Here is a 16,827-nt window from a genome sequence, read left to right on the forward strand (position 1 = left end):
ACGATTTCGTTTGTGTTCATGTTGGCATAGGAGAACTACTAACTTCCGCCATCTGCATTAGTTACGTTAGCGTAGGTAGGCGGTTCTCATGCCAAAGGGGAAGATCTCGCTCAGCCAAGTGCACAACCTGAGTAAGTACACTTATCGAGGAGTGATAGGGCAGCAGAGTTTGAGGCAAAAAAAAGATTTGGGTGGCTATGGGTGATATGGGGAATCTAACAATTAATTGACAATGATTTCACCGTGATGTGCATTGGTAGCTTCAAGATGAAGGCATTTTCCATATGTAAGCCACAATTTAAGTATCTTATTCTTCTGAACCAGGAAAAGCGTTCTGGTAAGGAGGATGAAAGAAGAGTACGAAAAAGGAAGTCCAAAGTCGTAGTCTTTAACAAGGCTTTCCTTCATCAGTGTAAATATCTAAAGTAGAGGCTTTGGTATAAACATAAATCCCATGATAGAGGGATCGATCATCACATTCTGCTTTGTTAAGAAAGAAGGATAACCTAGATACAACGCGCAAAACCTTACCAGCCCTTGACATATGAACAACAAAACCTGTCCTTAACAGGATGGTACTGACTTTCATATAGGTGCTGCATGGCTGTCGTCTGCTCGTGTCGTGAGATGTTTGGTCAAGTCCTATAACGAGCGAAACCCTCGTTTTGTGTTGCTGAGACATGCGCCTAAGGAGAAATTGCCACCGAGTGACGTGCCAGCGCTACTACTTGATTGAGTGCCAGCACGTAGTTGTGCTTTCAGCAAGAATTTCACCATTGGGAGCCGGTGCCTTTCGAAGCACTTTCACGTGTGAACCGAAGTTGTCTTGCCCAAGACCCACGGAGACCTACCTATAGTGACGTCAAAGTACCAGTGAGCATGGAGGTTTGGTTGAAATTGGTTACGACAACGTCGAGTTGGCGGCGGAGGAAGACTCGGCATGAAGGCCAGAAAATGGTGTGGAACGTAGTGGTAATAGTACGCGCCCCGCTCCGAAACAAAGAAAAAGGTGCGTGCCGCACTCACGAGGGACTGCCAGTGAGATACTAGAGGAAGGTGGGGATGACGTCAAGTCCGCATGGCCCTTATGGGCTGGGCCACACACGTGCTACAATGGCAATGACAATGGGAAGCAAGGCTGTAAGGCGGAGCGAATCCGGAAAGATTGCCTCAGTTCGGATTGTTCTCTGCAACTCGGGAACATGAAGTTGAAATCGCTAGTAATCGCGGATCAGCATGCCGCGGTGAATATGTACCCGGGCCCTGTACACACCGCCCGTCACACCCTGGGAATTGGTTTCGCCCGAAGCATCGGACCAATGATCACCCATGACTTCTGTGTACCACTAGTGCCACAAAGGCCTTTGGTGGTCTTATTGGCGCATACCACGGTGGGGTCTTCGACTGGGGTGAAGTCGTAACAAGGTAGCCGTAGGGGAACCTGTGGCTGGATTGAATCCTTCGCGATGGAAATGCCCTCGCCTACTTGACTAAACTAAGGACCTCAACGGTATAAACATGTAGATTTTCTACTTTTCCATTTTCCTTCTTGTTTATCAATCACCAATCAAGACAAACCGGGCACTACGGTGAGACGTGAAAACACCCGATCCCATTCCGACCTCGATATATATGTGGAATCGTCTTGCGCCATATGTACTGAAATTGTTCGGGAGACATGGTCAAAGCCCGGAGAAAGAGCAAGAAAACTAAAGAAAGCGTTAGCGCATTGGACTCGAAATCCAAATTGTGCTAGCTGACAAAGAAAAAACAGAATATAACAGAGAAATATTGGTTCTGACTGGTTGGTAAAAGGACTCTAAATCCTTTGAGTGGTTCGATTCCACAACAGAACTAAGAATGAAATGAATGAATGAAAGCCATGACCATGCCTCCAGTAGGAAGATCGAGGAACCGGTGCTGGCGCTCCTGGTTCATGGGATCCTAACCGCGATGGGGAGATTAGATATTATTCTTTCGTAAGTCCATCCAATGGAGATAGGTTGAGGAGAAAGAAAGGAGAAAACTAAAGAGAAAGATGGACAGTAGATTGACAGTATCCGAATCAAATAAGAAAAAAACGTAGCTATTTCATCAAATCCCGATTGTGTGGGTGTGAAGTGGAAAAATCCCGTTCTGGCTGGCAGCGGGCATAGGACTGAAAATCCTCTTTCGCCGGGCCTTTTGGACTCGAAATCCAAACGGAGAGAGTGGTTCGAATCCACCTCAGAACGAACAATGAAAAAGGCGTCGAGCGGGTGCAAGCTCGAGGAGCTAGGAAGGATGGAAGAAAGCTTGACCGTTTTTTCACTGAACTACTCGAACTTTTTGTTCGAAAAAGCGGAAATAGCTCAGTTCGAGAGAGGGTTGAGCTTCATCGGTTAGTGTGCACCAAAGGATGAGGTTTCTTTCCCGTCCTACAAATTGAAACCGTTCTAGCTTGATACTGCGATATCGTCAAATCATCCAACGGAGCATGGAAACCATTTCGGTGGCGGTAATGGCCTCCAGTAGTTTTCTATGGAACCATACCACTATGGTCATCTATATGATTAGACCGTGCCGCTTCACTAGACTTTCCTGAACCATCCATTTGATCCCCACGGTCGTGACACCACTTTCTAAACAAAAGTTTCCAAAATCCAATGCGGAACCAAGCAGTAAGAGAAATTCATCATGGTAATTATTAGTCGAAAACCAAAGTGGAACGGAGAGAACGGAGAGTCAGTTACAATGACAAAATTGTTGAGGAATCATGTTGAAAGAACAACATTCTGTGTCATAAATATCGTATATAGAGATTTTTCATGTATCGACGCTTTTGATTCAATTATGAAAGTACGCTGTACTGGACTTGCACCCCTAGTTACGCAGAAGTGCAAGCACAGAAGCGGATGACCGGACCTTACCAACATACTCAAAAAAGTATTCTATACTGGGGTCTGTGCTCTTGACAAGCAGTGTTTCCAGTCTAGCTGTGTCAAATCGGGTGTGAAGTGTCCTTCTAGGTTCTGGCTGGTAGAGCAGAGGACTGAAAATCCTCTTTAGTTTCACGCATGGGACTCTAAATCCCAATTGCGCTAGCTCTGTGGTTCGATTCCACAACAGAACGAACAATGAATGAATGTGGGCGGTCAACCAGGTAAGCCTGTGCCCAGGAAAGAAAGGACTAGGGAGGGATTGAGAGAAGCTTTCACAGTGGAAAATGCAAAAAAGCATATCGTTCTTAGAAATTGTGGAATTTTACTCAGTTAGAGCTATGGTTTAGCATCAAGAGGGAAGTTTTGTAAAAGCAACAGGAAGAATTGCTCAGATACCCGTGAGCGTATATAACTTGGGTCGTGTTATAAATGCTCTGGCTAAACCTATTGATGGGAGAGGCGAAATTGTAGCTTCCGAATCTCGCTTAATTGAATCTCCTGCTCCAAGTAGAATTTCCAGGCGTTCCGTATACGAACCTCTTCAAACAGGGCTTATTGCTATCGATTCGATGATCCCTATAGGGCGCGGTCAGCGAGAGTTCATTATTGGGGACAGACAGACTGGCAAAACAGCAGTAGCCACAGATACAATTCTCAAGAAAAAAGGGCAAGATGTAAGAAGAACGAGAGCGAGCCTTCACGAAATAAAATGCAAGTGAAAGAGAATTGTCAAAATTTCCTAAAAGCGGTGGTTCTTTTCTTTATGGATCGGGTAGATCCATATGTTCTGAGGGGGAGACGAGGTGTAGCGCAGTCTGGTCAGCGCATCTGTTTTGGGTACAGAGGGCCATAGGTTCGAATCCTGTCACCTTGATGTGGTATTCACACAATGGGGCCGAAGTGCAAAGCCCCGTAGCCTATCCGCGGTCGGGAAGGCAGGCGAAAAGCGCGCACAAAAGAAAAAGAAAGCTAAAAAGCTTATTTTGCAATCCATTATCTTTGGTATTCTTCTATATTTAGATCATATTATATAGCTATTTCACAGGTTTTATTTACATACCTCAGTCATGTTATTTGTCTAGCCTTCAATCAGAATAGCCTCTCCACCGGTTCCGAAGATTCTTTCAGCATCAATGTGCTTTTGGAATCTTCCTATGAAACAAATAACATTCTGGAATAGTTTAGGACAGAACAGGCCTCAGTAGAAAGCGAGCTTTTTTCGCGTATAGCCACCTCGAAGCCCAATTAGTGCACGGGCTGCCCCCTCAACTCAACCCTGACGAGTACGCAAACTTGGTCAGGGAGCATTTAGACGGTGCAGTTAGTATTGACCACTACCGCCAAGTCCATAATTCAAAAATTGATGAAGTCCACATAATGGAGCTCAAAAGCCGATTACCAAATAACAGAAATAACCGATGCTACAGCAGAAACTACACCTATACGTGGCGGCCCCACACGCAGCTTTGTTTAACAAGCATCACCCTTCCTTTCTTTTCAAATGCTTCCTCAGTCAATCAGCAGCTTATTCGATTCCTATTCTTATTAAACATCTGATATAGATGGTGGGAACAATGAAGCAGATTCTTCATCTGTAGGTTGCAATCCGTATGATTTCTTTTCTCGATCTCCTGCTTGTGTTTCACCTCGCACCTAAGCATCACGTTCCTAGGGACAGAGACATCTGCGCTCTAAGGCAATCACAGTACTACCAGCATGGTTACATCATTCTGCGGGCAAGCTTCAACTTCAATGTCACCTGATTTGGCACCAGCCAAAGGAGTAGGAACAACAGCTGGGGAAGCACCATTACCATCCATGGGATGCTTTGTGAACAGCCCCCTCTATTCAATACTGATACCTGTCAGATTCCATAGCTGATGAATCTCTTTCTTTTTCCACTCTTTCCCCGTCACGCAAGACGCTTTTCTGGCACAAACCTAGTAGTTATTTGTCCTGCTGATCTTGGGTGAACTGATGACACTGATGCTCCAAGACCAAGAGTTTTCACAGCCAAAGCTATTGAAGCTGCTCCCTCCCATGAATCACAGCTTTCTGGACGCACTTCTTGAACACCATGGAGCAAGATAGAGAAAAAACTCCTATCCCAGTTGATCGAGCTGAACCCACCCACCGTCGGGCAGGTGCATCAGCCTCTTCTTTCTAGTTTCCGACAGGGCTACCCGTGTAGGGTTTCGTAGTAATTTCAAAATTTTCCTACGCACACGCAAGATCATGTGATGCATAGCAACGAGGGGAGAGTATTGTCTATGTACCCAACGCAGACCGACTGCGGAAGCGATGACACGACGTAGAGGAAGTAGTCATACGTCTTCTCGATCCAACCGATCAAGCACCGAAACTATGGCACCTCCGAGTTCGAGCACACGTTCAGCTCGATGACGATCCCCGGACTCCGATCCAGCAAAGTGTCGGGGAAGAGTTTCGTCAGCACGACGGCGTGGTGACGATCTTGATGAACTACAGCAGCAGGGCTTCGCCTAAACTCCGCTACAGTATTATCGAGGAATATGGTGGCAGGGGGCACCGCACACGGCTAAGGAATAGATCACGTGGATCAACTTGTGTCAACTTGTGTGTTTAGAGGTGCCCCTGCCTCCGTATATAAAGGAGGAGAGGAGGGGAGGCTGGCTGGCCAAGGGGGGGAGGCGCAGGAGAGTCCTACTCCCTCTGGGAGTAGGATTCCCCCTCCAATCCTAGTCCAACTAGGATTCCTCGGAGGGGAAAAGAGGAGGAGGGGGCCAGCCACCTCTCCTGGTCCTAATAGGACTAGGGGAAGGGGGGGGCGCGCGGCCCATCTAGGGCAGCCCCTTCTCTTTTCCACTAAGGCCCACTATGGCCCAAATAGCTCCCGGGGGGTTCCGGTAACCCTCCCGGTATTCCGGTAAAATCCCGATTTCACCCGGAACACTTCCGATATCCAAATATAGGCTTCCAATATATCAATCTTTACGTCTCAACCATTTCGAGACTCCTCGTCATGTCCGTGATCACATCCGGGACTCCGAACAACCTTCGGTACATCAAAATGCATAAACTCATAATATAACTGTCATCGTAACCTTAAGCGTGCGGACCCTACGGGTTCGAGAACAATGCAGACATGACCGAGACACGTCTCTGGTCAATAACCAATAGCGGGACCTGGATGCCCATATTGGCTCCTACATATTCTATGAAGATCTTTATCGGTCAGACTGCATAACAACATACGTTGTTCCCTTTGTCATCGGTATGTTACTTGCCCGAGATTCGATCGTCGGTATCCAATACCTAGTTCAATCTCGTTACCGGCAAGTCTCTTTACTCGTTCCGTAATATATCATCTTACAACTAACATATTAGTTGTAATGCTTGCAAGGCTTATGTGATGTGTATTACCGAGAGGGCCCAGAGATACCTCTCCGACAATCGGAGTGACAAATCCTAATCTCGAAATACCCCAACCCAACATCGACCATTGGAGACACCTGTAGTACTCCTTTATAATCACCCAGTTACGTTGTGACGTTTGGTAGTACCCAAAGTGTTCCTCCGGTAAACGGGAGTTGCATAATCTCATAGTCATAGGAACATGTATAAGTCATGAAGAAAGCAATAGCAACATACTAAACGATCGGGTGCTAAGCTAATGGAATGGGTCATGTCAATCAGATCATTCTGCTAATGATGTGACCTCGTTAATCAAATAACAACTCATTGTTCATGGTTAGGAAACATAACCATCTTTGATTAACGAGCTAGTTAAGTAGAGGCATACTAGTGACACTTTGTTTGTCTATGTATTCACACATGTATTATGTTTCCGGTAAATACACTTCTAGCATGAATAATAAACATTTATCATGATTACAAGGAAATAAATAATAACTTTATTATTGCCTCTAGGGCATATTTCCTTCAGTCTCCCACTTGCACTAGAGTCAATAATCTAGATTACACTGTAATGATTCTAACACCCATGGAGCCTTGGTGCTGATCATGTTTTGCTCGTGGAAGAGGTTTAGTCAATGGGTCTGCAACATTCAGATCTGTATGTATCTTGCAAATCTCTATGTCTCCCACCTGGACTAGATCCCGGATGGAGTTGAAGCGTCTCTTGATGTGTTTGGTCCTTTTGTGAAATCTGGATTCCTTTGCCAAGGCAATTGCACCAGTATTGTCACAAAAGATTTTCATTGGACCCGATACACTAGGTATGACACCTAGATCGGATATGAACTCCTTCATCCAGACTCCTTCATTTGCTGCTTCCGAAGCAGCTATGTATTCCGCTTCACATGTAGATCCCGCTACAACGCTTTGTTTAGAACTGCACCAACTGACAGCTCTACCGTTTAATGTAAATACGTATCCGGTTTGCGATTTAGAATCGTCCGGATCAGTGTCAAAGCTTGCATCAACGTAACCTTTTACGGTGAGCTCTTTGTCACCTCCATATACGAGAAACATATCCTTAGTCCTTTTCAGGTATTTCAGGATGTTCTTGACCGCTGTCCAGTGATCCACTCCTGGATTACTTTGGTACCTCCCTGCTAAACTTATAGCAAGGCACACATCAGGTCTGGTACACAGCATTGCATACATGATAGAGCCTATGGCTGATGCATAGGGAACATCTTTCATATTCTCTCTATCTTCTGCAGTGGTCGGGCATTGAGTCTTACTCAATTTCACACCTTGTAATACAGGCAAGAATCCTTTCTTTGCTTGATCCATTTTGAATTTCTTCAAAATTTTGTCAAGGTATGTGCTTTGTGAAAGTCCAATTAAGCGTCTTGATCTATCTCTATAGATCTTAATGCCTAATATGTAAGCAGCTTCACCGAGGTCTTTCATTGAAAAACTTTTATTCAAGTATCCCTTTATGCTATCCAGAAATTCTATATCATTTCCAATTAGTAATATGTCATCCACATATAATATCAGAAATGCTACAGAGCTCCCACTCACTTTCTTGTAAATACAGGCTTCTTCGAAAGTCTATATAAAACCAAATGCTTTGATCACACTATCAAAACGTTTATTCCAACTCCGAGAGGCTTGCACCAGTCCATAAATGGATCGCTGGAGCTTGCGCACTTTGTTAGCTCCCTTTGGATCGAAAAAACCTTCTGGTTGCATCATATACAACTCTTCTTCCAGAAATCCATTCAGGAATGCAGTTTTGACATCCATCTGCCAAATTTCATAATCATAAAATGCGGCAATTGCTAACATGATTCAGACGGACTTAAGCATCGCTACGGGTGAGAAGGTCTCATCGTAGTCAATCCCTTGAACTTGCCGAAAACCTTTTGCGACAAGTCGAGCTTTGTAGACAGTAACATTACCATCAGCGTCAGTCTTCTTCTTAAAGATCCATTTATTCTCAATTGCTTGCCGATCATCGGGCAAGTCAACCAAAGTCCATACTTCGTTCTCATACATGGATCCCATCTCAGATTTCATGGCTTCAAGCCACTTTGCGGAATCTGGGCTCACCATCGCTTCTTCATAGTTCGTAGGTTCATCATGATCTAGTAGCATGACCTCCAGAACAGGATTACCGTACCACTCTGGTGCGGATCTTACTCTGGTTGATCTACGAGGTTCAGTAGTATCTTGATCTGAAGTTTCATGATCATTATCATTGGCTTCCTCACTAACTGGTGTAGGTGTCACTGAAACAGTTTTCTGTGATGAACTACTTTCCAGTAAAGGAGCAGGTACAGTTACCTCGTCAAATTTTACTTTCCTCCCACTCACTTCTTTCGAGAGAAACTCCTTCTCTAGAAATGATCCATTCTTAGCAACGAATGTCTTGCCTTCGGATCTGTGATAGAAGGTGTACCCAACAATTTCCTTTGGGTATCCTATGAAGACACATTTCTCCGATTTGGGTTAGAGCTTATCAGGTTGAAGCTTTTTCACATAAGCATCGCAGCCCCAAACTTTAAGAAACGACAACTTTGGTTTCTTGCCAAACCACAGTTCATAAGGCGTCGTCTCAACGGATTTTGATGGTGCCCTATTTAACGTGAATGCGGCCGTCTCTAAAGCATATCCCCAAAATGATAGCGGTAAATCAGTAAGAGACATCATAGATCGCACCATATCTAGTAAAGTACGATTACGACGTTCGGACACACCATTACGCTGTGGTGTTCCGGGTGGCGTGAGTTGCGAAACTATTCCACAGTTTTTCAAATGTACACCTAACTCGTAACTCAAATATTCTCCTCCACGATCAGATCGTAGAAACTTTATTTTCTTGTTACGATGATTTTCAACTTCACTCTGAAATTCTTTGAACTTTTCAAATGTTTCAGACTTATGTTTTATTAAGTAGATATACCCATATCTGCTTAAATTATCTGTGAAGGTGAGAAAATAACGATATCCGCCACGAGCCTCAATATTCATCGGGCCACATACATCGGTATGTATGATTTCCAACAAATCTGTTGCTCTCTCCATAGTACCGGAGAACGGTGTTTTAGTCATCTTGCCCATGAGGCACGGTTCGCAAGTACCAAGTGATTCATAATCAAGTGGTTCCAAAAGTCCATCAGCATGGAGTTTCTTCATGCGCTTTATACCGATATGACCTAAACGACAGTGCCACAAATAAGTTGCACTTTCATTATCAACTCTGCATCTTTTGGCTTCAACATTATGAATATGTGTATTACTACTATCGAGATTCAATAAGAATAGACCACTCTTCAAGGGTGCATGACCATAAAAGATATTACTCATATAAATAGAACAACCATTATTCTCTGATTTAAATGAATAACCGTCTCGCATTAAACAAGATCCAGATATAATGTTCATGCTCAACGCTGGCACCAAATAACAATTATTTAGGTCTAATATTAATCCCGAAGGTAGATGTAGAGGTAGCGTGCCGACCGCGATCACGTCGACTTTGGAACCGTTTCCCACGTGCATCGTCACCTCGTCCTTTGCCAGTGCCCGCTTATTCCGTAGTCCCTGTTTCGAGTTGCAAATATTAGCAACAGAACCAGTATCAAATACCCAGGTGCTACTGCGAGCTCTAGTAAGGTACACATCAATAACATGTATATCACATATACCTTTGTTCACCTTGCCATCCTTCTTATCCGCCAAATACTTGGGGTAGTTCCGCTTCCAATGACCAGTCTGCTTGTAGTAGAAGCACTCAGTTTCAGGCTTAGGTCCAGACTTGGGTTTCTTCTCCTGAGCAGCAACTTGCTTGTCGTTCTTCTTGAGGTTCCCCTTCTTCTTCCCTTTGCCCTTTTTCTTGAAACTAGTGGTTTTGTTAACCATCAACACTTGATGCTCCTTTTTGATTTCTACCTCCATAGTTTTCAGCATTGCGAAGAGCTCGGGAATAGTCTTGTTCATCCCTTGCATATTATAGTTCATCACGAAGCTCTTGTAGCTTTGTGGCAGTGATTGGAGAATTCTGTCCATGACGCAATCATCCGGAAGATTAACTCCCAATTGAAACAAGTGATTATTATACCCAGACATTTTGAGTATATGCTCACTGACAGAACTGTTCTCCTCCATCTTGCAGCTATAGAACTTATTGGAGACTTCATATCTCTCAATTCGGGCATTTGCTTGAAATATTAACTTCAACTCCTGAAACATCTCATATGCTCCATGACGTTCAAAACGTCGTTGAAGTCCCGATTCTAAGCCATAAAGCATGGCACACTGAACTATTGAGTAGTCATCAGCTTTGCTCTGCCAGACGTTCATAACATCTGGTGTTGCTCCAGTAGCAGGCCTGGCACCTAGCGGTGCTTCCAGGACGTAATTCTTTTGTGCAACAATGAGGATAATCCTCAAGTTACGGACCCAGTCCGTGTAATTGCTACCATCATCTTTCAACTTTGCTTTCTCAAGGAACGCATTAAAATTCAACGGAACAACAGCACGAGCCATCTATCTACAATCAACGTAAACAAGCAAGATACTATCAGGTACTAAGTTCATTATAAATTTAAGTTCAATTAATCATATTATTTAAGAACTCCCACTTAGATAGACATCCCTCTAATCCTCTAAGTGATTACGTGATCCAAATCAACTAAACCATGACCGATCATCACGTGAGATGGAGTAGTTTTCAATGGTGAACATTGTTATGTTGATCATATCTACTATGATTCACGCTCGACCTTTCGGTCTCCGTGTTCCGAGGCCATATCTGCATATGCTAGGCTCGTCAAGTTTAACCTGAGTATTCTGCGTGTGCAAAAACTGGCTTGCACCCGTTGTAGATGGACGTAGAGCTTATCACACCCGATCATCACGTGGTGTCTGGGCACGACGAACTTTGGCAACGGTGCATACTCAGGGAGAACACTTCTTGATAATTTAGTGAGAGATCATCTTATAATGCTACCGTCAATCAAAGCAAGATAAGATGCATAAAAAGATAAACATCACATGCAATCAATATAAGTGATATGATATGGCCATCATCATCTTGTGCTTGTGATCTCCATCTCCGAAGCACCGTCATGATCACCATCGACACCGGCGCGACACCTTGATCTCCATCGTAGCATCGTTGTCGTCTCGCCAATCTTATGCTTCCACGACTATCACTACCGTTTAGTAATAAAGTAAAGCATTACATCGCGATTGCATTGCATACAATAAAGCGACAACCATATGGCTCCTGCCAGTTGCCGATAACTCGGTTACAAAACATGATCATCTCATACAATAAAATTCAGCATCATGCCTTGACCATATCACATCACAACATGCCCTGCAAAAACAAGTTAGACGTCCTCTACTTTGTTGTTGCATGTTTTACGTGGCTGCTACGGGCTTAAGTAAGAACCAATCTCACCTACGCATCAAAACCACAACGATAGTTTGTCAAATAGACTCCGTTTTAACCTTCGCAAGGACCGGGCGTAGCCATACTTGGTTCAACTAAAGTTGGAGAGACAGTCGCCCGCAAGCCATCTCTGTGCAAAGCACGTCGAGGGAACCGGTCTCGCGTAAGCGTACGCGTAAGGTTGGTCCGGGTCGTCTCGTCCAACAATACCGCCGAACCAAAGTATGACATGCTGGTAGGCAGTATGACTTGTATCGTCCACAACTCACTTGTGATCTACTCGTGCATATTACATCAACAAAAATAACCTAGGCTCGGATGCCACTGTTGGGTTTCGTAGTAATTTCAAAATTTTCCTACGCACACGCAAGATCATGTGATGCATAGCAACGAGGGGAGAGTATTGTCTACGTACCCAACGCAGACCGACTGCGGAAGCGATGACACGACGTAGAGGAAGTAGTCGTACGTCTTCTCGATCCAACCGATCAAGCACCGAAACTACGGCACCTCCGAGTTCGAGCACACGTTCAGCTCGATGACGATCCCCGGACTCCGATCCAGCAAAGTGTCGGGGAAGAGTTTCGTCAGCACGACGGCGTGGTGACGATCTTGATGAACTACAGCAGCAGGGCTTCGCCTAAACTCCGCTACAGTATTATCGAGGAATATGGTGGCAGGGGGCACCGCACACGGCTAAGGAATAGATCACGTGGATCAACTTGTGTCAACTTGTGTGTTTAGAGGTGCCCCTGCCTCCGTATATAAAGGAGGAGAGGAGGGGAGGCTGGCCGGCCAAGGGGGGGAGGCACAGGAGAGTCCTACTCCCTCTGGGAGTAGGATTCCCCCTCCAATCCTAGTCCAACTAGGATTCCTCGGAGGGGAAAAGAGGAGGAGGGGGCCGGCCACCTCTCCTAGTCCTAATAGGACTAGGGGAAGGGGGGGCGCGCAGCCCATCTAGGGCAGCCCCTTCTCTTTTCCACTAAGACCCACTATGGCCCAAATAGCTCCCGGGGGTTCCGGTAACCCTCCCGGTATTCCGGTAAAATCCCGATTTCACCCGGAACACTTCCGATATCCAAATATAGGCTTCCAATATATCAATCTTTACGTCTCGACCATTTCGAGACTCCTTGTCATGTCCGTGATCACATCCGGGACTCCGAACAACCTTCGGTACATCAAAATGCATAAACTCATAATATAACTGTCATCGTAACCTTAAGCGTGCGGACCCTACGGGTTCGAGAACAATGCAGACATGACCGAGACACGTCTCTGGTCAATAACCAATAGCGGGACCTGGATGCCCATATTGGCTCCTGCATATTCTATGAAGATCTTTATCGGTCAGACTGCATAACAACATACGTTGTTCCCTTTGTCATCGGTATGTTACTTGCCCGAGATTCGATCGTCGGTATCCAATACCTAGTTCAATCTCATTACCGGCAAGTCTCTTTACTCGTTCCGTAATATATCATCTTACAACTACATATTAGTTGTAATGCTTGCAAGGCTTATGTGATGTGTATTACCGAGAGGGCCCAAAGATACCTCTCCGACAATCGGAGTGACAAATCCTAATCTCGAAATACGCCAACCCAACATCAACCATTGGAGACACCTGTAGTACTCCTTTATAATCACCCAGTTACGTTGTGACGTTTGGTAGTACCCAAAGTGTTCCTCCGGTAAACGGGAGTTGCATAATCTCATAGTCATAGGAACATGTATAAGTCATGAAGAAAGCAATAGCAACATACTAAACGATCGGGTGCTAAGCTAATGGAATGGGTCATGTCAATCAGATCATTCTGCTAATGATGTGACCTCGTTAATCAAATAACAACTCATTGTTCATGGTTAGGAAACATAACCATCTTTGATTAACAAGCTAGTTAAGTAGAGGCATACTAGTGACACTTTGTTTGTCTATGTATTCACACATGTATTATGTTTCCGGTAAATACACTTCTAGCATGAATAATAAACATTTATCATGATTATAAGGAAATAAATAATAACTTTATTATTGCCTCTAGGGCATATTTCCTTCAACCCGCACTAGCCTCTGACCTCTACTCCAAAACCCGAACTTCACAGATCCGAAGCCTAAACCTTCACTACTTCCATCACTTCACAGAGCAGGTCTTGTTTTCAAACTTGCTTTCGGGTTAAGTGCAGAAAATCAATTCAATATTCCTGTCATTGAGGATCTATTAGATGAGCTACATGGTGCACAACTGTTTTCCAAACTTGATTTGAGATCATGTTATCATCAGATAAGAATGAGAAGAGAAGACATTCCAAAATTTTAGGACATATTTTTGTCATTATGAATACTTAGTGATGCCATTTGGACTCACTAATGCACCTGCTACCTTCCAATCTTTAATGAATCATGTTTTTGCTCCAGAAATACCTTTTGGTATTCTTTGATGATATTCTGATATATAGCAAGACCAAGCAAGCTCATCTCAAGCATCTAAAGTTAGTCCTGGACATTCTAAGGTCATAAAAACTATATGCTAAGATTAGCAAATGAAGTTTTCCTGTCCCTCAAGTGGAGTATTTAGGGCATGTTATCTAAGGATAGGGTCTATCTACAGACCCCCACAAAATAGTTGCCATCAAAGAATGGCCAGCACCTAAGACTATCACTCAGTTGAGGAGTTTTCTTCGTATGGCTGCAGAAAAAGAAGATTTGTCAAGAATTATGGGATAAATTCTAGGCCACTTCATGACTGTCTAAAAAAGAATCATTCCAGTGGTCAGATGCTCAAATTGAGGCCTTCACAACATTGAAGAATTGTCTGGTCACTGCTCCTGTTATGGCTTTGCCTGATTTGACCCTACCATTTACTTTTTAAACAGATGCATCAGGTCAAGGTATTGGTTCTGTCCTCATGCAACAAGGCAGACCAATTGCTTATTTCAGTAAAACCCTTGGACCCAGAAATGCAGCTATGTCAACTTATGATAAGGAGAAGCTTTAGCTATTTGTGAATCCTTGAAGAGATGGTGCCACTACTTTCTTGGTTCCCAATTCTTCTATTGATCAAAACTGATCAACAGAGCCTTAAATACATCATAGAACAAAAAGTCTCTGAGGGCATCCAGCACAAGCTTATGTGAAAATTGCTTGAATTCAATTACAAGATTGAATACAAAAAAAGAAAACAAGGTTGCAGATGCTTTGAGCAGAAGAGATTCTCTTATGATGGCAGTCACTGCAGTTACTCCTGCTTGGGCTTCAACTGTAGAAACCAGCTACACTAATGATGATCACTGCAAATCTCTGCTTGAGAAGCTCACTGTATCAGCCAATGCAGCACCCCCTTATACTCTTCATTCTGGCATTTTGAGATATAAAGGAAGAATATATGTGGGATCAGATGCTGTTCTTAAACACCAAATCATTGATTCACTTCACAACTCTCCCATAGGAGGCCATTCAGGCATTGTGGCTACTTATCAAAGGGTAAAAAAGCTATTTGATTGGCGCCAGGCCAGGAGATTGAAACTTTTCTACATGAGTGTGCAGTTTGCCAATGAGTCAAGGGAGAGCATTGCCACTACCCTGGTCTCCTAGATCCACTGCCATTACCTACTTCTGCTTGGACTGACATCTCCCTGGATTTCTTTGAGGGTCTTCCCAAATCATTGGGCAAAGAAGTCATATTGTTGGTAGTGGACAGGTTCACTAAATATTCTCATTTCATTCCCCTTGCTCACCCTTATACAGTACAATCAGTCTCTCATGCTTTCATGGATAATGTTTTTAAGTGGAATGGATTGCCAAAGTCAATAGTCTCTGATAGAAACTGGATATTCACAAGTAACATGTGGCAGGCCTTCTTCAAAGCACTGCAAGTGAAATTGAGGTTTAGCTCTGCCTATCACCCACAATCAGATGGCCAGACAGAACGTGTGAATCAGTGTGTGGAAAATTACTTGCGTTGCATGGTTTTTCAGCAACCAAGGAAGTGGGCTAGTTTGGATCAAGCAAATGCCACTTGGGAGGATGCCGACTTCATCAAAGGTCTCTTTCTGGAGTTCTATACAGCTCCTATTCGTGGTTGGTGCCCTAATTCCAACACTTGACAATACACAATCGCCAACTCCCACCCATCCTACCTACAGGTACAGGACTTGAAAAGGGCAAAGGGCTTGAGCTTGGCCTAATCACAGCAGCTGCTAGCATTTCATCGACCAACTTTTCAATGGCTGCCTTTTGATCGTGCGAGTATCTATACGGCCTGAGATTAATCGGCTCAGCTCCCTCCAGAAGAGGTATTACATGATCATGGGTCTGGTGGTAACTCTTTTGGCTCATTGAAAATGTCAGAGTCTCGCACCTAACCTATGCCGATTTTGGCGGACCGTGCTCCACCCCGGTGAACTCATGCGGTTCCGACATGCCTAGAGGCCAGAGGCGAATCCGTTCATGGTCCGTAGGACCAACACCATTCGAAGGTTGATGGCCCGCCCCGCCTAGAATAGGAATCTTTGACTGGGCTTACACACATTCGCTCACTTACGCTGTCCCCCCTCAGCTCACCCTAGCCCCGGGTACGTCGTCTCCAATGCTTCACACAAAATCTTCACTGACAACATATGCATGCTTTTGTAGGGTCAGGCAGAACCGTTGTTTCCTGATGGGAACTTCCCCCATATTGCTATCAATGTCTTCATGTCGCACGACCTCTTAACATTACACCACTGAATCCCCAATCCTTTGCTTGCTGTGCAGTGACAGTACCAATATCCACTAATCGTTGTTTCCAGATACGGTTGCTGGTTGACATCTCTTCTAATTCGTCGATACGAGAAGCAAATTGTTGTGTGGAGGAATCAATATCTCGACGTAAGCCAAGAGGCAGATCTTGTGCCACTCCACCAGGTCGTATGAAACTGGCATGCATCCTGGCTCCCGGGACTCTTTCATAGAATTCCAACAATTTCTCCCGCTCCTCAAAAGCCCAAAGGAACGGAGTTGGTGCTCCCACATCCATAGCATGAGTAGTTGAAGCAAGTGAATGATTTGAA

The 16,827-nt window shown here is 44.3% G+C and overlaps 1 non-coding gene across 1 annotated transcript; it reads left to right on the plus strand.

Moving 5' to 3' along the window:
- Positions 1–3,720: 3,720 nt before the first annotated feature.
- On the plus strand, positions 3,721–3,795 carry TRNAP-UGG (transfer RNA proline (anticodon UGG)). The gene has a single exon. It is a non-coding gene; the product is annotated as a tRNA-Pro (tRNA).
- Positions 3,796–16,827: the final 13,032 nt, after the last annotated feature.

The sequence above is a fragment of the Triticum aestivum genome, chromosome 7A (assembly GCF_018294505.1).
Source record: "Triticum aestivum cultivar Chinese Spring chromosome 7A, IWGSC CS RefSeq v2.1, whole genome shotgun sequence".
NCBI lineage: Eukaryota > Viridiplantae > Streptophyta > Magnoliopsida > Poales > Poaceae > Triticum > Triticum aestivum.